The sequence below is a fragment of the Corythoichthys intestinalis genome, chromosome 13 (assembly GCF_030265065.1).
Source record: "Corythoichthys intestinalis isolate RoL2023-P3 chromosome 13, ASM3026506v1, whole genome shotgun sequence".
Lineage (NCBI taxonomy): Eukaryota > Metazoa > Chordata > Actinopteri > Syngnathiformes > Syngnathidae > Corythoichthys > Corythoichthys intestinalis.
In genome coordinates this window covers 17,758,678-17,780,147 of record NC_080407.1, presented here as the reverse complement: position 1 = coordinate 17,780,147, position 21,470 = coordinate 17,758,678, and the positions used below count along the sequence as shown (strand labels likewise).

At 39.5% G+C, this 21,470-nt stretch overlaps 1 protein-coding gene across 1 annotated transcript in view; it reads left to right on the top strand.

Moving 5' to 3' along the window:
* Positions 1-21,470, top strand: part of LOC130929264 (ubiquitin carboxyl-terminal hydrolase 15-like) — a 114,892-nt gene that overhangs the window by 82,895 nt on the left and 10,527 nt on the right. The window contains exon 31 of the transcript XR_009066847.1: positions 10,620-10,756. The gene's annotated coding sequence lies outside the window, so the exon portion shown is untranslated. The remainder of the gene's footprint in view (positions 1-10,619; positions 10,757-21,470) is intronic.

Here is a 21,470-nt window from a genome sequence, read left to right as displayed (position 1 = left end):
TCCCAAAGTCCTGACTTAAACCCCACTGAGAATTTGTGGACAATGCAGAAGAAACAAGTCCATGTCAGAAAGCCATCAAATTTAACTGAACTGCACCAATTCTGTCAAGAGGAGCGGTCAAAGATTCAACCAGAAGCTTGCCAGAGGCTTGGGGATGGCTACCAAAAGCACCTAATTGAAGTGAAAATGGCCAAGGGACATGTTACCAAATATTAGCGCTGCTGTACGTATATTGTTGACCCAGCAGATTTTATCACTTTTTTCTGTTCACCCATAATAAAGTCATAAAAGAACCAAACTTCATGAATCTTTTTTGTGACAAAGAAGTATTTGTTCCAATCACTCTATCAGAGAAAAATCAGAGTTGTAGAAATAACTGGAAACTCAAGAGAGCCATGACATTATGTTCTTCACAAGTGTATGTGAACTTTTGACCACAACTGTAGGTCACGTCAATTTGCAGTGAAGGGGAAATACAAGTGACTTTTTGTCAGGAAGGATTGTAACATTAAAGTCACATGGAGCTTATATGATAAGTCAAAACAGTTTTATTGAAGGTGGCAAAGCAAAAAAAAAAAATCGTCTGACAGTTTTGCTATCATTTATGATTTGTGTATACACGTATATGTATATATTTTTTTCTTTTACTGCTAGTCTGAAACTGCCCACAAGAGTGCGCTATTGACCAAGCATTGTTTTAATTCAGAAGCTCCAAGATGTTGACATAGTTGAATAATTCAAGCAATAAGAGCAGTTGTAATGCAGATATTTCAGCACAGTCTTAGGTTATTTGCACTTTTATTTAATGGAAAATTAAAAAGAAATACAGTGAGGAAAATAAGTATTTGAACACCCTGCGATTTTGCAAGTGCTCCCACTTAGAAATGATGGGCGGGTTTGAAGTTTTGACATTAGGAGCATGACCACTGTGGGAGACGATCTAAAGAAAAAAAAAATCCCAAAATCACTATTTATTTGTATTATACTGCTGCAAATACCGTAATTTTCACACTATAAGCCACACTGGACTATAAGCCGCAGCTGTCCTCACTGTATTATGGGATATTTAAACCAAAAGATATCAACCGGTAACAATTTATTTGACATAGGGATCATACAACTGACTAAAGACCAAATGAACCAAAGCTTCATTACTTCAAGAAGCTTCATTTGACCTTCACTGCTCCCTTGGGGGAGACAGCCAACCTCTGCTGCCACATGCTGTCAACTCTGTTGTTGTCCAACATGCTTCCTAGCATGCATTGCGGCACTACAGATGTAAAAAAACAAATTTCATCTTCTTTGCTAAATGTTTCCGCAGTTACTGTTCCGGTTGTTTCATTAATTGCAAGTCATGGTATTTGGTAACACTTTATTTGACAGTGGCGTCATAAGACTGTCATAAGACCAAATGAACCACCATGAAGCTTAAAACCAATTTGCTGCAAAGCTTCATTGCTTCAAGAAACTTCATTTGGCCATCACTGCTCCCTTGGGGGAAACAGTCAACTTCTGCTACCACCTTCTGTCAACACTGTTGTCATCCAACATGCCTCTTAGCATGCATTGCGGTGCTACAGATGTAAATAACAATTAAATTTCATGTTCTAGGCTAAATATTTCCTCAGTACCTGTTCCAGTTGTTTCATTAATTGCAAGTTATGGTATTTGGTAACACTTTATTTGACAGTGGCGTCATAAGACTGTCATAAGACCAAATAAACCACCATGAAGCTTTGAACAAATTGGCTGCAAAGCTTCATTGCTTCAGGAAGCTTCATTTGGTCATCACTGCACCCTTGGGGGAAACAGTCAACTTCTGCTACCACCTGCTGTCAACACTGTTGTCATTCAACATGCATCCTAGCATGCATTGCAGCGCAACAAGTGTAATGTATGTACAAATAAAAACTACAAAAATTCAAGAAAAAACAGAATTCATGTTCTGTGCTAATTCTTCAGTTACTGTACCAGTTGTTTTATGAATTGCTATTTATGGTATTTTGTAACACTTTATTTGTCAATGGGGCCATGAGAATGTCATAAGACAATCATAATTATTATCCACATGTGACTTCCTGGCAATATACAGATGTTGTTTTTTAACAGAGAAGGTCATTACAGTTTGAGAGGGAAGCTTACAGCATCAGAGGGTAGGGACTACATTAAAAAGTTTTTGTGTTTCTGCTCGTGGAGTAAGGCTGTGGAATAAGTTAGATGAAGGGCTCAAGCAATGTCCAAGCATGACCCAGTTTAGTAAGTGGTACAAACACATGGTTTTCACAGTGTATAGGGAAGAGGAAGGGTATTAATACAGGGAGTTTTCACATATCTGTTATTGGCTGATCCTTTTTATTGTATTTTATTTTGTCTTGCATCTTATCTACTGTATATGGTTACATTATTTCCTAATTACCGCCGGTAAATAGGGCGGACTGATACTATTGAGGAATTGAAAAGGGGGGTAGGTTTTAAGAAGCAAATGCTTCATCCCTACTCCTTTTTGGACACAATGAATAAATTCTAATATTATTGTTATTATTATTATTGTGTTAAATATTGTTGCTGTCTCAAGTATCATAATTGGTTTGTCAGATTTTTTTTTCTCATGTCCAAATAAAAAACATTCATTCATTCATTCATTCATTATGACATGACACTGTTATGAGCATTATTGAATGCTTATAACACATGTCATTTAGTGTCATTTGGGAAATTATCTCACTTTTGAATGGATGTAAGATCCAAGCTGAACATAAATGGAGTTAGTGACATAATTTGCCGGATGACGCTGAATGACATCGGTCATAAGCATTCAGTCATGCACATGATGGTGTCATGTCACAATTATGACCGTCTTATGACTATCTTATGACGCCGCTGTCAAATATAGTGTTACCAAATACCGTAACTAGCAATTAATGAAACAACTGGAACAGTAACTGGAGAAACAATTAGCATAGAACCTGAATTTTGATTGTTATTTACATTTGTAGCGCTGCAATGCATGCTAGGAGGCATGTGTTAAATATTTCCCCAAATAAATCAACAAAAAAGCCCCACTGAACCATCAGCCCGAAAATTACGGTAGTTTGAAAAAGGTTGTACTGTATGAAAAAGGTTGCCACCAAAATCTTTCACTCGAATAATGCCTTTTTAGTTGCCATTGACGGCGCACGACGTCCAATTCATTTTGACTGGGAAGGTCAAAGATTGATTAGACGTCTAGCGCCTTCAATGTCAATGAAACAGAGCATTGGCAGCCAGTCTTCCAGGTTTTGGGGGCATTTATTGCTCACATCATGTTCATTTTAGGGCATTTACTAGTCACTTCCTGTTGATTTTGAGTCACTTCACATTCATTTGAGGACATGTCCCGGTCACCTCCTGATCAGTAAACGCCCCAAAATCAACAAGAATTGATCAAAAATCAATATACTGTATGTTGTTTAATTTGACTTTATTAATTAATTATAAATTAATATTAATTAATTTTAAATTGACTTCCTGACAAGGGTGTATATTGTAGATATTAAAATTTTTTATTCAGCCAGCAGCAGCCGCTGTAAGAAATGTAAAAAAAAACATCAATGTTGTGAATATGGGGAACACACCACTAATTTTGCTACTGAAAGTCTGACCTGCATCAGAGTTAGCATAACATTAAACTGTGTGAAGTTGCTGACCTGCAAAATTCGAATAGGTAGCTGCTTAGAAGTGTCCTCCTTTTTGTGTTTTCTATTGTTAAAGTTAATCAAACTGTAAGAAATCTTTATATATAGATGTAATCTATGTCAAGTATAGCGTTTTTAAGGTTTTTGGCCTTTTTGGTGCGGCAAGAGTGCACCTTTGAGTCCCCGAATGGGGTATTTCAATGTAAATCGTACCCATTGTGCTTTGTTTGAGACTGCATTGCCATTAAAAGGCTCTTTAATCTCTCGAAAGTGAATTCATGACTTTTGTTCTCATCTCCCTCTGATGTTGCTGATGTTCGAAATAGCTTCTAGATCAAGGCAGGTTAGCGAGACAATGCGCTAGTAATGTTCTTTGGAACGGGCCTGGTATCTGGGGCCTTCAGGTGGGGCTTTTGTGCGTGTGTCCGTCAGTTGGTCTATCTCTAAGCCCACGCGGGGGGAAAGAATGACAAAAACACAAGCCAGAGACAACAGACAGGGATGAGCTAATCCTTGTTGTGGAGAATTCCAGACATTCCAACAGGGTGTTGTTCCCCGGGCGAGTTAATCGGCGAGTGGGGCTCGCGTCCGGGCTTTGCACTAAACAAACAGGCCTTTTAGAACCACGCCGAGTGGAAATTTGATGTCAAACATACTGAGGAGGCACTCATACTCTCAGGTATGCATGGAAAGACGCACTACTGACAGGAGGAACGTAAGGCGACAGGGTGAAAGGTTCAAGGGTGAAAGAGATAAAAGGGGGAGGGCTACAATTCTCTTGTGCTCAGTACTTAACGTAATTTTTGGACTTGGGTTAATAGGTAACACATGCCTCCTAGCATGCATTGCAGCACTACAGATGTTAATAACAATCAAAATACATGTTCTGTGCGAACTATTTATTCAGTTATTGTTTGAGTTGTTTCAATAATTGCTTGTTATGGTATTTGGTAACACTTTATTTGACAGTGGAATCATAAGACTGTCATAAGACCGTCATAATTGATCTTGATCTAACATCTGTTATAAGCTGAAGGACTCTGACCTGTCAGCCAAATTGCCGTAATCAAGCCAGCCGAACCGCCAGAATCACATTGGAGCCCTAACCCTAAACCCTAAACCAGGGTTCACTAAATCCGGACGTCGGAGCCACTTTTCCTGTCGTGTTTTCCATGTCTCCCTCCTCCAACACACCTGAATTGAATAATCAGGATCATTATCAGGCTTCTGGAGAGGTTGCTGATCACCTAATCATTTGATTCAGGTGTGTTAGGGGAGAGAGACGTAGAAAACACGACAGGATAGATGGCATCGAGGTCCAGATTTGGTGAACCCTGCCCTAAATCCAAAGACCCGGGCCGACGAAACTTCGACAACCTGGCCAAAAGGCCAAACTCCGCGCGTTCACCTTAGTCCAGTGGTTCCCAAACCGGTCCTCAAGGACCCCTGTGGGTCCTGGTTTTTGTTCCTACTGATCGATCACAGACCGTTTAATCAATGAGGTTTCTGCTAAAACAAGCAGCACCTGACTTCAATCAACTGATTACACTTGTAAAACACCAGATTGGTACACATATGTCTTCCTGTTTTGTTGGAAAGAAATCCAGCACCCACAACGGCCCGATATGGAAAGGTTTGGGAACCCCTGCCTTAGTCTTAACCCCTTGTACTGACTCCATTTTGAAAGCTGGAAACAATCAAAATTCATATTTCTGTGCTACCTATTTATTCAGTTACTGTTCCAGTTGTTTCATTAATTGCTTGTTATGGTATTTGGTAACACTTTATTTGACAGGGGCATCATAAGACTGTCATAACACCGTCATAGCTATGATATGACACAAACATGGGCATTACTGATACTGAATACTGCTTATGACAGATACCATTAAGTGTCATCAGGCAAATTATGTTCCTCCATTTATCCAGCTCAGATCTTTTACATCCATCCATTCCAAAGAGATAATTTGCCGAATAACATTAAATGACATGCGTTATGAGCATTCATTAATGCTCATGACAGTGTCATGTCAGAGTTATGATTGCCTTATGACAGTCTTATGGCGCCACTGTCGGATAACGTGCTACCAAATACCATAACTAGCATTAATGAAACAACTAGAACAGTAACTGAAGAAATAATTAGCACAGAGCATGAATTTCGATTGTGATTTACATTTGTAGCGTTACAATGCATGCTAGGGGGCATGTTGAATGACAACAGTGTTGACAGAAGAGGTTAACCGTCTCCCCCAAGGAAGCAGTGATGGCCAAATGAAGCTTCTTGAAGCAATGCAACTTTGCAGCCATTTGGTTCAATGCTTCATGGTGGTTCATTTGGTCTTATGACAGTCTTATGATGCCCCTCTCAAATAAAGTGTTACCAAATACCATAAGTAGCAATTAATGAAACAACAAGAACAGTAACTGAAGTAATAATTAGCACAGAACATGAATTTTGATTATTATTTACATATGTTGTGCTGCAATGCATGCTAGGAGGCATGTTGGACGACAACAACAGTATTGACAGCAGGTGGCAGCAGAGGTTCACTGTCTCCCTCAAGGGAGCAGTGATGGCCAAATTAAGCTTCTTGAAGCAATAAAGCTTTGCAGCCAATTGGTTCAAAGCTTCATGGGGGTTCATTTGGTCTTACGACCGTCGTATAATGCCGCTGTCTAATTAAGTGTTATTGGTTAATATCTTTGGCGTGTAAATATCCCATAATACAGTGAGGCCAGCTGCGGCTTATAGTCCAGTGCGGCTTATCTATGAACAAATGCCGTTTTCGTGTCACATTTGATGGGTGGCGGCTTATAGTCAGGTGCACCTTATAGTGCGAAAAGTAACTATTTCAGTGTCATTTTGTATCTTTGGAAGATTTCCTGTGATTGTTTTCTGGGGAATGCTAACATGTGTTAGCTACATACAGTACATGGCACTTCATTTCATTGTGAACTTTATGTTGTTTTGTTATGTGCTTGCATTACAGTTGAGTTGATAAAAGCATTTTAAAATGATATTGGATTATACTTATATAAACATATGCATTTTGCTTTCATAGTGAATGGAGAAGCCTTTGTACAAGGGCTGGTCACTGTTTAGCACAGCAGTTATGCTTTTTGACCATTAGATGTCTCCAAAATAAGATGCTTAGTTATAATACGCTGGGTACAGGAATGCATATATCGGGATCGAATTTTTGGAATTTGACAATATTGGGATATCGGATGAACCCCAATAAAGTCATTATCGGACAAGTCTACATTACAGTTTAGGACATTTTTGTTTTTATTTTAATTAAAATGTTTCAGGTTGAGGTGCTTTTTGGAGTTGGATCAACGATATTGAAGTTGGTAGTGCTAGCATAAGTGTTTGCGTTACAGTTTTGGATAATTGTGTTTTTTTTTTTAATCAAGAACTTCTAGGTTGAGGTGTTTTTGGGGGGTTAAATCAAGTGTATTTACAGACTAGGTTTTGCATATTTTATTCAGATATCTAAGTTGTTGAAATTTAAACAGCATTTCTGTCAAACTGCTGTCTCGCTACTTCTTAGGGTGTTAGTGCTAGCATCTGTGTTAGCATTATAGTTTAGGATCTTTTTATTTTAATCAAGATCTTCCAGGTTATGGTGTGTTTTGGGGTTGCATTCACAATATTGAAGTTGGTAGTGCTAACATAACTGCTAGCGTTACAGTTTACGATAATTTTTCTAAAGATTTTAATAATTTCCAGGTTGAGGTGAGTTTTGTGGTTAAATCAAGTATATTAAAGGACTTGGGTTAACATATTTTATACAGATGTGTAGCTTGGTAAAATTTAAACAGAATTTCTGTAAAACTGAAAACCCGCCAAATCTCATGGTGTTAGTGCTAGCATCTGTGTGAACATTACAGTTTAGTATCTTTTTATTTTAATCAAGATCTTCCAGGTTATGGTGTGTTTTGGGGTTGCATTCACAATATTTAAGTTGTTAGTGCTAGCATAACCGTTAGTGTTACAGTATAGGATAATCGTGATTTAATTTTAATCATGAGATTCCAGGTTTAGGTGTTTTTTTGGGGGGTTCAATCAGGACTAGGCTTAAAATAACATGTTTTATACAGCTATGTTATGTAGCTTGTTAAGTTGAAGTTGATACTGCTAGCATAACTGCGAGTGTTCCAGTTAAGGATAATTTAGTTTTTATTTTAATCAAGAACTTCCGGGTTGAGTTTTTTTGGGGGGGGGTTAAATCAACTACAGATATGTTGTGTACCTTGTTAAAAATTAAACAGCATTTTTGTGAAACTGCAGACCCGCCATGTCTCGTGCTGTTAATGCTAGCATATGTGTTAGCATTACAGTTTAGGATATTTTTATTTTAATCAAGATCTGGGGTTGCATCAACAATATTTAAGTTGTTTGTGCGAGCATGACTCCTAGCGTTACAGTTTACGATAATTTTGTTTTTATTTTAATCAAGAGATTCCAGGTTGAGGTGTTTTTTTGGGGGGGGGTTAAATCAACTATATTTAAGGACTAGGCTTAAACTATTTTATGCAGATATGTTATGTAGCTTGTTAAAATGTAAACAGCATTTCTGTAAAACTGCAGAGCCGCCACGCCTCATGGTGTTAGCGCTAGCATCTCTGCTAGTGTTACAGTTTAGAATATTTTTATCCTAATCAAGATCTTCCAGGTTTAGGTGTGTTTTGGGGTTACATCAACAGTATTTAACTTGTTAGTGCTAGCATGACTGCTAGCATTATAGTTTACAATAAATTTGTTTTTATTTTATTCAAGAGATTCCAGGTTGAGGTGTTTTTTTTTTTGAATCAAGGACTAGCCTTAATATAACATGTTTTATAGAGATATGTTATCAAGCTTGTTTAAAAAGCATCTCCGTCAAACTGCAGTCCTGCTACGTCTCATGGTGTTAGCGCTAGCATCTGTGCTAGCATTACAGTTTAGGATCTTTTTATTTTTAATTAAGATCTTTCAGGTTATGGTGTGTTTTGGGGTTGCATCAACAATATTGAAGTTGTTCGTGCTTGCATGACTGCTAGCGTTAAAGTATAGGATAATTTTGTTTTTATTTTAAACCAAAGCTTCTAGTTTGAAGTCGTTTTTGGGGTTGAATAAACTATATTTAACGACTAGGGTTAACATATTTTATACAAATGTGTAGCTTGGTAAATTTTAAACAGCATTTCTGTAAAACTGCAGACCCGCTACGTCTCATGGTGTTAGCGGTAGCATCTGTGCAAGCATGACAGTCTCGGATATTTTTATTTTGATCAAGATCTTCCAGGTTAAGGTGTGTTTTGGGGTTGCATCAACAATATTTAAGTTGTTAGCGCTAGCATAACCCCTTGCGTTACAGTTTACGTTAATTTTGTTTTTATTTTAATCAAGAGATTCCAGGTTGAGGTGTTTTTTGGAGGGTTTAAATCAACTATATTTAAGGACGAGGCTTAAACTATTTTTTGCAGATATGTTATGTAGCTTGCTAAAATGTGAACAGCATTTCTGTAAAACTGCAGCCCCGCCACGCCTCATGGTGTTAGCGCTAGCATCTCTGCTAGTGTTACAGTTTAGTATGTTTTATTTTCATCAAGATCTTCCAGGTTATGGTGTGTTTTGGGGTTGCATCAACAATATTTAAGTTGTTAGCGCTAGCATAACTGTTAGCGTTAAAGTATAGGATAATTTTGTTTTTATTTTAAACAAGAGATTCCAGGTTGAGTTGTTTATTGGGGGTTAAATTAACTATATTTAAGGACTAGGCTTAACATATTTTATACAGATGTGTAGCTTGGCAAAATTTAAACAGCATTTCTGTAAAACTGCAGACCCGCCACGCCTTATGGTGTTAGCGCTAGCATCAGTGCTAGCGTTGCAGTTTCGGATATTATTATTTAAATCAGAATCTTCCAGGTTAAGGTGTGTTTTGGGGTTACATAAACAATATTTAAGATGTTTGTGCTAGCATAACTGCTACCGTTATAGTTTACAATAAATTTGTTTTTATTTTATTCAAGAGATTCCAGGTTAAGGTGTTTTTTGTGGGGTTTGAATCAACTATATTTTAGGACTAGGCTTAATATAACATGTTTTAAATAGATATGTTATAAAGCTTGCTAAAATTTAAAAAGCATCTCCGTCAAACTGCGGTCCCGCTACGTCTCATGGTGTTAGCGCTAGCATCTGCTAGCATTACAGTTTAGAATCTTATTATTTTGATCAAGATCTTCCAGGTTAAGGTGCTTTTTGGAGTTGCATCAACGATATTGAAGTTGGTAGTGCGAGCATAACTGCTAACGTTACAGTTTACGCGATTTGTGTTTTTATTTTAATCAAAAGATTCCAAGTTGAGGTGCTTTTTGGGGTTAAATCAAGTATATTTAAGGACTAGGGTTAACATATTTTGTTCAGATATTTAGCTTGGTAAAATTTAAACAGCATTTTTGTGAAACTGCAGACCTGCCATTGTCTTGTGGTGTTAGCGCTAGCATCTGTGCTAGCGTTAACGTTAAGGATATTTTTATTTTAATCAAGATCTTCCAAGTTATGGTGTGTTTTGGGCTTGCATCAACGATATTGAAGTGTGTTCGTGCTAGCATTACGGCTAGCGTTACAGTTTAGGATAATTGTTTTTTTAAACAAAACATTCCAGGTTGAGGTGCTTTTTGGAGTTAAATCAACTATATATAAGGACTAGGCTTAATATAATGTGCTTCATACAGATATATTATGTAGCTTGTTAAAAAGTAAAAAGCATTTCTGTCAAACTGCAGACCTGCCACGTCTCATGGTGTTAGCGCTAGCATCGGCGCCAGCATGACAGTGTTTGTTTAGATCAGAAGTGTTCAGATTGAGGATTATATGGTTTTAAATCAACAATATTTTAGTTTCTTAGATTAGTTTTTGACATTCTTTGGTTTTTCTTTGTCTTAATCCAGGAATTTTTCAACCCTGGATCTCTGACTGGAGTGGCGAGCCAGCCGGGACTCCTTAAAGTTGCCACACACTAAATGCAAGGGTGGAAAAAAAAGGAAAGACGTGGAGAACTTTCGAAGAAAAAGTCTAGCACACCCCGGTAGGTCCTGTTGACAAGAACCGAAGAAGCTCCCTAACACTCACACACACATACACAGAGGCCCCTTTGTTCCTTTGTGAGTCATTGTAGAAAAGAGCACAGCTGTAAACAGTCCAAATCAGTCCATTAGGCCCCGAGGTGCCGGAGCGATTCGGTGTATCCGGAAAGAAAACGGCAAGCTTGAGTCATCAATAAACAGAACAGTGGGATGAGTGTGTGACAGTGTGTGGCGGGTTGGGAAGAGGGGGGATAATAGGAGGCAGAGACGGGAGGAGTTTCAGGGTTTAGGGAGGGATAATGGCGCAGAGTAGCACGGGGCGATGATCTCATGCCTTTCCCAGCTGGCAAACGAGGCATTTTCCGTGGAACTCCTATCTTCACGCCATCCCTCACTTTACTCGTGCGTACTATGTATGAGGATTACCGTATTTGGGGTTCCCAGAAAGAAGCGGCTTGTAGGGTGGGAGACCAGCTATTGGATTTTACTGGTCGTGTCTGTTATGTAGACTGGTCAGTAGCTTCTAAAGTGGGATTGACGGAGTAAATGTAACGCATTATGACCCACCTCTGCTCTGGAGTGACTTATGAATGAAATTGTTAACACATTTTGATATCATTTCACGTGTAATTTTGACACTACACCGCAAGAGGGTGCTCAAGGTTTGTATTTCAGCATCGGCGGTCACTTATAAAAGCGACTGAGAAGGGCTGAACAAAATGGCACCGAAAAGAAAATCATATTTTGGAGATGACAAGCTGCAAGTCGTGGAATATCATGTAATGTTAGCTTACCGTACTGTTGTTCTGTTTTCTATTTTTATTGTAAATTGCCGTTCAAGATGACGTGTCTGTTCTTGGTGTTGGATTTGATCAAATTTCCCCCAAAAATGCGATTTATACTCCGATGCAAATTCATTACGCATTTTTTGGCTTGTGTGACTTATACTCAGGTGCGACTTATATTCCGAAAAATACAGGTAAGCAGAATCATGGGAAAGATACATAGTAGAACTACTTCAGTTCATGTTTTACGTCTTTTGCTAAGAACAACTAGATTTATTCCCACATTCATGAACTGAGAAGAATTGAGTCATCTTGTTCAATGGCACATTTAGTTATACAATTTTACAGCAGGGCCGAGAAGAAAAAATGGCATTTGGTATGTGGAAAATTTGATTTTGGCATGTGGCATTTTTTTGGCCATGTGGCAAAATGGATTTTGGGATGTGGCTTTTTTTTGGCATGTGGCAAAATGGATTTTGCCATGTGGCATTTTTTAGCCATGTGGCAAAATGGATTTTGGCATGTGGCATTTTTTTGCCATGTGGCAAAATAGATTTTGCCATGTGGCATTTTTTAGCCATGTGGCCAAATGGATTTTTCTATGTGGCATTTTTTAGCCATGTGGCCAAATGGATTTTTCTATGTGGCATTTTTTTTCATTTTTGCCATATGGCAAAATGTATTTTGCCATGTGGCATTTTTTGTCATGTGTCGAAATGGATTTTGCCTTGTGGTGTTTTTTTTGGGATGTGGCAAAAAGTTTTTTTGGCATGTGGCATTTTTTTGGCATGTGGCAAAATTGTTTTTGCCATGTGGCATTTTCTCTTGGTATGTGGCAAAATTGATTTTGCTATGTGCCATTTTTTGGTATGTGGCAGAATGGATTTTGGCATGTGGCATTTTTTTGGCATGTGGCAAAATAGATTTTGCCATGTGGCATTTTTTTTCATGTGGCTAAATGGATTTTGCCATGTGCCTTTTTTTGTGATGTGGCAAAAGGGTTTTTGACGTGTGGCATTTTTTTGGCATGTGGCAAAATGGATTTTGCCACGTGGCATTTTTTGTCATGTATCCATTTGGCGTTTTTTGGGGGATGTGGCAAAATGGTTTTTGGCATGTGGCAAAATGGATTTTGGTATGTGGCTTTTTCTTTTGGTATGTGGCAAAATGGATTTTGCCATGTGCCATTTTTTTGGTATGGTACAGAATGGATTTTGGCATGTGGCATTTTTGCCATGTGGCATTTTTTTTAGTCATTTGGCATTTTGGATTTTGCCATGTGGCATTTTTTGGCATGTTGCAAAATGGATTTTGTCCTGTAGCATTTTTTTGGTATGTTGCAAAATGGATTTTGCCATATGGCATTTTTTGGTATGTTGCAAAATGGATTTTGCCTTACCATTACCATGTGACATTTTTTGGGGTATGTGGCAAAATGGATTTTGGTATGTGGCATTTTTATTTGGTATGTGGCATTTTTGCAGGCCATGCACGTCCAAATTTTACATTCATTTTAAATGGCAGAAAAACGTGTGGCTGTGATTTTTGACCATACGCTTACCATTACATTACATTGACATTCAACTGGCACCCAAGTCAGGCTATTCCATTGACGGCTATGAACGTCCAAATTTTCCATTCGTTATGAGTGGCAGAAAAGCATGTGGTTGTGATTTTTGACCATACACTTTACAAATCCATTTTGCCACGCAGCAAAAAAATACCACATGGCAAAATTCATTTTGCCACATACGAAAAAAATGCCACATGGCGAAATCGATTTTGCCACATACCTAATACTTTACGTTCTCGCTGTCGCTCCAATTTTATGTTTTTTTTGTTGCAGTGCTCCAGCTTTTCAATCAGCGCACATAATCAACTGTAACCTTTTCCAGCTTTTTTAATTAGCAGCAGTCGCTCTCCTCTGTAAATGCCAGCTCGCCGCGTAATAAAACGCTCGCGAAGAGGCAAAAGGAGCGCAGCAGTCGGCTCTTTTGTCCGTTGCCTCGACCTCTAACCCGCATGACCCCGGCACACGCCTGGGCCCTGGCGCCCCTCCCTTCTTCTTTGCTCGTGTTCGTCGTCACATTAGGGGCCACGTGATTCCCCTGCAAGAAAAAAAGGCTCCGTTCCGCCCCCACGCGACCATACAAACACACATCTGTCGGAAGGCAACCTGTGACCCTTGCCGTCTCAGTCACCGAGGTTAGGACACGTGCCCGTCGGCCAGCTGTGGAGGTCCCATGGCCCTCTGTGTGTGTTTAACACCGGCAGGTGGAGAGAACAAACCTCTAAAGATCACACAACAATAGCAAAAGCATCAGTGGGGACGGCTAACTCAGCACAAACATTGTTGCTCACAGACAATATAGCCAAGAGGGATTCAAAATGTCACTTTCAATGCCAAAAATTCGCTACAAATACCATTAAAAAGTACCTGAACGTTCACTTACAATCCTTATCGGGTTATCCCAAGTGTGCGCAAGGTGTAGCCCGTGGTCCGCGCCGGTCCAAGAATACTATTCATAAGGACATTACAACTCCCCCCAAATTTTATTTTGGCAATACATTTTTCAAAATTGATATGATCGTTCATTATGAATAATAAAACACAATAAAAATAGAAACATAGAAATCTATCTGTTTAAGAGAAATTACCATAAAACTTTGCCCACCCTCTGAGTTACTCCATTTGCATTTTAATCATTGACTTCAAACCATGCTTATATTTAAACATGAACACGTGTCTTTCTACTTCCTATGCGTAAAAACAACAACAACATCCTTTCAAGACGTCTTCACGGCTCAATTTCTTTGGCTGCGAAAAGAAGAGTAACACGGCAGCACAATACAGAAGCTGCGTTTTTTTCAGCAGGGGGTGGAATCCCTATGCGTGCGTGCGTGTGTGCGTTGACCCCCCGCCGGGTGCTAAGCAGAGAGGGTTGGGGCGTGGGGATGAGTGCCAGGCCCTCCCCGCAGCCCGATAAGCTCCCCACTTGTCGGGCTTTGCTTTATAATCGCTGATGTGCGTGTGCGGCTGATAGGCGCTAGATACAGTGGTATGAAAAGTTATCAGAACTTTTTGGAATTTCTCACATTTCTGCATAAAATCACCATTAAATCTTTGTCAAAATCACACAGATGAAAAAACAGTCTCTGCTTTAACTAAAACCACCCGAAATTTAATTCAAAATTTTGAACAAAAATTCATGGTTCAAAAAACACTTTTGTAGTTCTTTTGTCCTGACCTGTTCTGAAAACTCACTTAAATATTGGTACTGGGCCAGTGTTTTGTACTGTCAGTTTTTTTTTTTTTACCCCGTCAGAAACTACAGCCTCTGCACATGCGCGTAATGTTACAAATGGCCACGAATGCAACGACTCCAAAGTAAACACTGAATTTTTTTTATAAATAAAAGAATTATGTACTTAGCGCACACAAAGGAAAGCAATTATTTATGCTGTATTCATGTTGAAGTATGTTTATGATGCAACTTGTTTAATTATTATGATGTGAGATGTCACATGATCACCCTAGGTTCACGGGAGTTAACGGTGCATAAAAAAAAAAAGAGTTGACATCACATGTGGGCTACCGCAGTTGTCATGTATGTTCTTTGCTGCACAACACTAGTACTTGACAAGGGACATGGTTATGAATGCCTCTCACAACCGCTAGAATGAGCGCGTTCACAGTAATGTTAATGATACAAAAATATGATGTGTTTAGTTCACGTTCGCCCAAAATATGAATGCGTTCATGCGCAACATTGGCGACTGCTACCTGACTTTAATGGTTACCTCAGTCGATCCAAACAAAGAAGGAGTGACAGCGAGAACCAAAAGTGGTATTTGCCATGTGGCATTTTTTTTGCCAAAATGCCAAAATGTGGCATTTTTTTTGCCATGGTGCAAAATGGATTTTGCCATGTGGCATTTTATGCAATGTGGCAAGATGGGTTTTGCCATGTGGCATTTTTTTTGCCATGTGGCAAAATGGATTTCGCCATGTGGCATTTTTTATGCCATGTGGCAAAATGGATTTCACCATGTGGCATTTTTTTGTCATGTGGCAAAATCGTTTTTGCCATGTGGCATTTTTTTAGCCATGTGGCAACATTGATTTTGCCATGTGGTATTTTTATGCCATGTGACAAAATTGATTTTGCCAAGTGGCCTTTTTTTTGCCATGTGACAAAATTGATTTTCATGGCAATAAAAATGCCACATGGCAAAAAAAAATGCCACATGGCAAAATCAAATTTGCCACATGGCAAAAACTGCCACATGGCAAAGATAAAATGCCACATGGCAAAAAAATGCCACGTGGCAAAATATATTTTGCAACATGGCAAAAAGGCACATGGCAAAATCCATTTTGCCACATAGCAAAAAAAATGTCACATGGCAAAAATTGCAACATGGCAAAGAAAAAATGCCACATGGCAAAATCCATTTTGCCATATGGCAAAAAAATGCCACGTGGCAAAATCAATTTTGCAACATGGCAAAAAAGCTGCCACATGGCAAAAACTGCCACATGACAAAATCCATTTTGCCACATGGCAAAAAATGCTGAATGGCAAAATCCATTTTGCCACATGTAAAGAAATAGCAAAATTCATTTTGCCACATGGCAAAAAAAAAGGCCACATAGCAAAATCCATTTTGCCACATGGCAAAAACCTGCCACATGGCAAAATCCATTTTGCTACATGGCAAAAAATGGCAAAATCCATTTTGCCACATGGCAAAAAAATGCCGAATGGCAAAATCCATTTTGCCACATGTTAAAAAAAAGGCCACATGGCAAAATCCATTCTGCCACATGGCAAAAAAATGCCACATGGAAAAAACTGCCACATGGCAAAATCCATTTTGCCACATGGGAAAAAATTGGCAAAATCCATTTTGCCACATGGCAAAAAAATGCCACATGGCAAAAACCTGCCACATGGCAAAATCCATTTTGCCACATGGCAAAACATGGCAAAATCAATTTTGCCACATGGGAAAAAAATGCCGAATGGGCAAAATCCATTTTGCCACATGTTAAAAAAAAGGCCACATGGCGAAAGCCATTTTGCCACATGGCAAAAAAATGCCACATGGAAAAAACTGCCACATGGCAAAATCCATTTTGCCACATGGGAAAAAATTGGCAAAATCCATTTTGCCACATGGCAAATACCACTTTTGGTTCTCGGCCCTGCTGGAAAAAAGGATGTGCTGTCCATTTTTGCACATACACTGTGAATGAAAGAATGCTATAACAAAAAACACAAAGTTGAATGTTTTCTTATGTGTATTTAACACTTTAATAAGAGCTGGTTTTTAGTTTTAGCCAATAAAAAAAACATTTTTTTGTTTTCCTGTTTTTCCAGATGTACGTACCGAAGTGTGACTTGTGTGTACCGTTACACCTCTAGAATGCACACAAGTCTATACGTTTAGTTTAGGGGGTGACATTTTTTCGAAAATTCCTTGTGAAATCTCGTTTCAAGCTTTGGCGCAGTAAAAAAAGCAACTCACGTGCATGTGATCAACATTCCAATAATACAGTCCAGTATAGGAGCGTATGTACAGTACCTTGCAAAAGTATTCGGCCCCCTTGAACCTTGCAACCTTTCGCCACATTTCAGGCTTCAAACATAAAGATATAAAATTTTAATTTTTTGTCAAGAATCAACAACAAGTGGGACACAATCGTGAAGTGGAACAAAATTTATTGGATAATTTAAACTTTTTTAACAAATAAAAAACTGAAAAGTGGGGCGTGCAATATTATTCGGCCCCCTTGCGTTAATACTTTGTAGCGCCACCTTTTGCTCCAATTACAGCTGCAAGTCGCTTGGGGTATGTTTCTATCAGTTTTGCACATCGAGAGACTGACATTCTTGCCCATTCTTCCTTGCAAAACAGCTCGAGCTCAGTGAGGTTGGATGGAGAGTGTTCGTGAACAGCAGTCTTCAGCTCTTTCCACAGATTCTCGATTGGATTCAGGTCTGGACTTTGACTTGGCCATTCTAACACCTGGATACGTTTATTTTTGAACCATTCCATTGTAGATTTGGCTTTATGTTTTGGATCATTGTCCTGTTGGAAGATAAATCTCTGTCCCAGTCTCAGGTCTTGTGCAGATACCAACAGGTTTTCTTCCAGAATGTTCCTGTATTTGACTGCATCCATCTTCCCGTCAATTTTAACCATCTTCCCTGTCCCTGCTGGAGAAAAGCAGGCCCAAACCATGATGCTGCCACCACCATGTTTGACAGTGGGGATGGTGTGTTCAGGGTGATGAGCTGTGTTGCTTTTACGCCAAACATATCGTTTTGCATTGTGGCCAAAAAGTTCAATTTTGGTTTCATCTGACCAGAGCACCTTCTTCCACATGTTTGGTGTGTCTCCCAGGTGGCTTGTGGCAAACTTTAAACGAGACTTTTTATGGATATCTTTGAGAAATGGCTTTCTTCTTGCCACTCTTCCATAAAGGCCAGATTTGTGCAGTGTACGACTGATTGTTGTCCTATGGACAGACTCTCCCACCTCAGCTGTAGATCTCTGCAGTTCATCCAGAGTGATCATGGGCCTCTTGGCTGCATCTCTGATCAGTTTTCTCCTTGTTTGAGAAGAAAATTTGGAAGGACGGCCGGGTCTTGGTAGATTTGCAGTGGTCTGATGCTCCTTCCATTTCAATATAATGGCTTGCACTGTGCTCCTTGAGATGTTTAAAGCTTGGGAAATCTTTTTGTATCCAAATCCGGCTTTAAACTTCTCCACAACAGTATCTCGGACCTGCCTGGTGTGTTCCTTGGTTTTCATAATGCTCTCTGCACTTTAAACAGAACCCTGAGACTATCACAGAGCAGGTGCATTTATACGGAGACTTGATTACACACAGGTGGATTCTATTTATCATCATCGGTCATTTAGGACAACATTGGATCATTCAGAGATCCTCACTGAACTTCTGGAGTGAGTTTGCTGCACTGAAAGTAAAGGGGCCGAATAATATTGCACGCCCCACTTTTCAGTTTTTTATTTGTTAAAAAAGTTTAAATTATCCAATAAATGTTGTTCCACTTCACGATTGTGTCCCACTTGTTGTTGATTCTTGACAAAAAAATTAAATTTCATATCTTTATGTTTGAAGCCTGAAATGTGGCGAAAGGTTGCAAGATTCAAGGGGGCCGAATACTTTTGCAAGGCACTGTAACAGTGTGCACGTACAGCAATTGCTCATTACCCTCGCCTTGGCGAAATGGCCCGTGAACTCGCTGCCCTTTCTGCGGTAAATTGCAGCCAAACAAAGCATTGTTTTGCTTCGGGGATCCACATCATATAGTGCCTTTCATCATCTCAACAAATCCATATGGTTGGCCTATATTCTCATATGTAGGACCCCTGTGGGAATTGAATTGCGTCGCAATCATGACGCTTGTGTACCACCACTCATTCGCCGTCCCTTGATTATTATTGTCACCTCAGGGGTTGCGTTTGGCCCGTAGTGGCCCTCAGACCTTTCCAAAGCGAGCGTCCCCGGGGAGCGTACAGCTGCTTTCGCGCACATTGTGCCGAGGTATCCATGTGATGGTCGGACACGAGGCTTCAGGAGGGATGATCGTGGATTATTTCAAGTGGAAACATGCGCGGATGCGAGGGTCAGCCCTGAGGGGGAGCGGTTTGTAATTATACAACGATCCCCTGAAGGGCCTTGGACCGGCCCATTAACGCCACAGTGCTGATGGACTGTCGGTAATTCCCATTTTGGAGAGCTGGAGGTGCATCGTTGAAGGGCTAACCGAGGTCGCGCGAAAACACCTTCAGCCGTGCCAATGCTGCGCTAGCGGTTTCCATCCAAATGTTCACGGGTGCACAATACCCTGGGGGCAGCCCCCTCCCGCCGTGACATAGGAGGGCCTTTTGGGCCAGAGGGTCGAAAGATCAGCGAGGTCATTACGGGAGAAGCATGCAAGCTGTCAGCGAAGATAAAATCTGACTTTGCTGTCAGAATTCGCATTTAGAGAGGGCTTCACTTGTAGAGACAGCAAGAACCAAAAGTGGTATTTGCCATGTGGCAAAATGGATTTTGCCATGTGTATTTTTTTTTTGCCATGTGGCAAAATAGATTTTGCCACGTGGCGTGCTTTTGCCATGTGGCAAAATGGATTTTGCCATGTGGCATTTTTTTCCCATGTGGCATTTTTTTTGCCATGTGGAAAAATTGATTTTGCCATGTGGCATTTTTTTTTGCCACATATTTTGACGTGACATTTTTTGCCATGTGGCAAAAGGGATTTTGGAAAATTTGGACGTGCATAGCCGTCAATAGCATAGCCTGACTTGGTTGCCAGTTGAATGTCAATGCACTGTAATGCTAAGTGTATGGTCAAAAATCACAGCCATACATGTTTTTCTGCCATTTAAAATGAATGGAAAATTTGGACGTAGATAGTCGTCATTGGCATGGACGTGCATGGCCTTCAAAACTGCCATATACTTCCAAAAATGCCACACCCCCCCCCCCCCCCCCAAAAAAATGCGATAAACCAAAATCAATTTTGCCACATACCAAATAAAAATGTCACATGTCAAAATCCATTTTGCCACATGGCAAAAAAATGCCACATGTCAAAAAAATGCCACATGTCAAAATCCATTTTGCCACATGGCAAATAAAATGCCACATGTCAAAATCCATTTAGCTACATGGCAAAAAAAAATGTCACATGGCAAAATCCAATTTCCCACATGGCAAAAAAAATGCCACATGGCAAAAAAAATGCCACATGGCAAAATCCATTTTGCCACATTGCAAAAAAAAAAATTCCACATGGCAAAATTCATTTTGCCACATGGCAAAAAAAATGCCCATGGCAAAATCCATTTTGCCACATGGCAAAAAAATGCCACATGGCAAAAAAAAAAAAATGCCACATGGAAAAATCCGTTTTGCCACATGGCAAAAAAAATGCCAGATGGCAAAATCCTTTTTGCCACATGGAAAAAAAATGCCACATGGCAAAATCCATTTTGCCGCATGGCAAAAAAATGCCACATGGGAAAATCCATTTTGCCACATGACAAAAAAATGCTACATGGCAAAATCCATTTTGCCACATGGCATAAAAATGCCACATGGCCAAAAAAATGCCATATGGCAAAATCAATTTTGCCACATAGGAAAAAAATGCCACATGGAAAAATCCGTTTTGCTACATGGCAAAATCCATTTAGCTACATGGCAAAAAAATGCTACATGGCAAAATCCATTTTGCCACATGGCAAAATCCATTTTGCCACTTGGCAACAAAAATGCCGCATGGCAAAATCCATTTTGCCACATGGCAAAAGAAATTCCACATGACAAAATCCTTTTTGCCACATGTAAAAAAAAATGCCACATGGCAAAATCCATTTTGCTACATGGCAAAAAAAAAAAAGGCACACGGCAAAATCCATTTTGTCACATGGCAAATACCACTTTCGGTTCTCGGCCCTGCTGTGTTCAGAATGCTGTGTTCAGAATGGCAGACAAAATCAGATTTGAAGCCAATCCAGATTGAAACTGGTTGGCTGTTTTGCAGTCTGAACTAGGGCTGCAGCTATAGATTATTTTAGCAGTCGATTAATTGATGAACTAATTAGTTCGAATTATCAAGTAATCGGATAAGGAACATAAAAAATGAATATTCCAGAGCTGAGCCTCAAACTAACAATACACACAAGTCACGGTTCAGTATGTGCCTCGGTACGGAGGTCACGGTTCGGTGCGGGTTCAGTCCAACAATTCAATTAGTTAATATATGCATATTTGATGTAAAAGATGTTATGGAATCTATCGTGTAAGAACGTATAAAACATTGCTGAGTAACTAATTACTCTTACAATGAGGTAACTCAGTTACTAACTCGATTACTTTTTGGGAGAA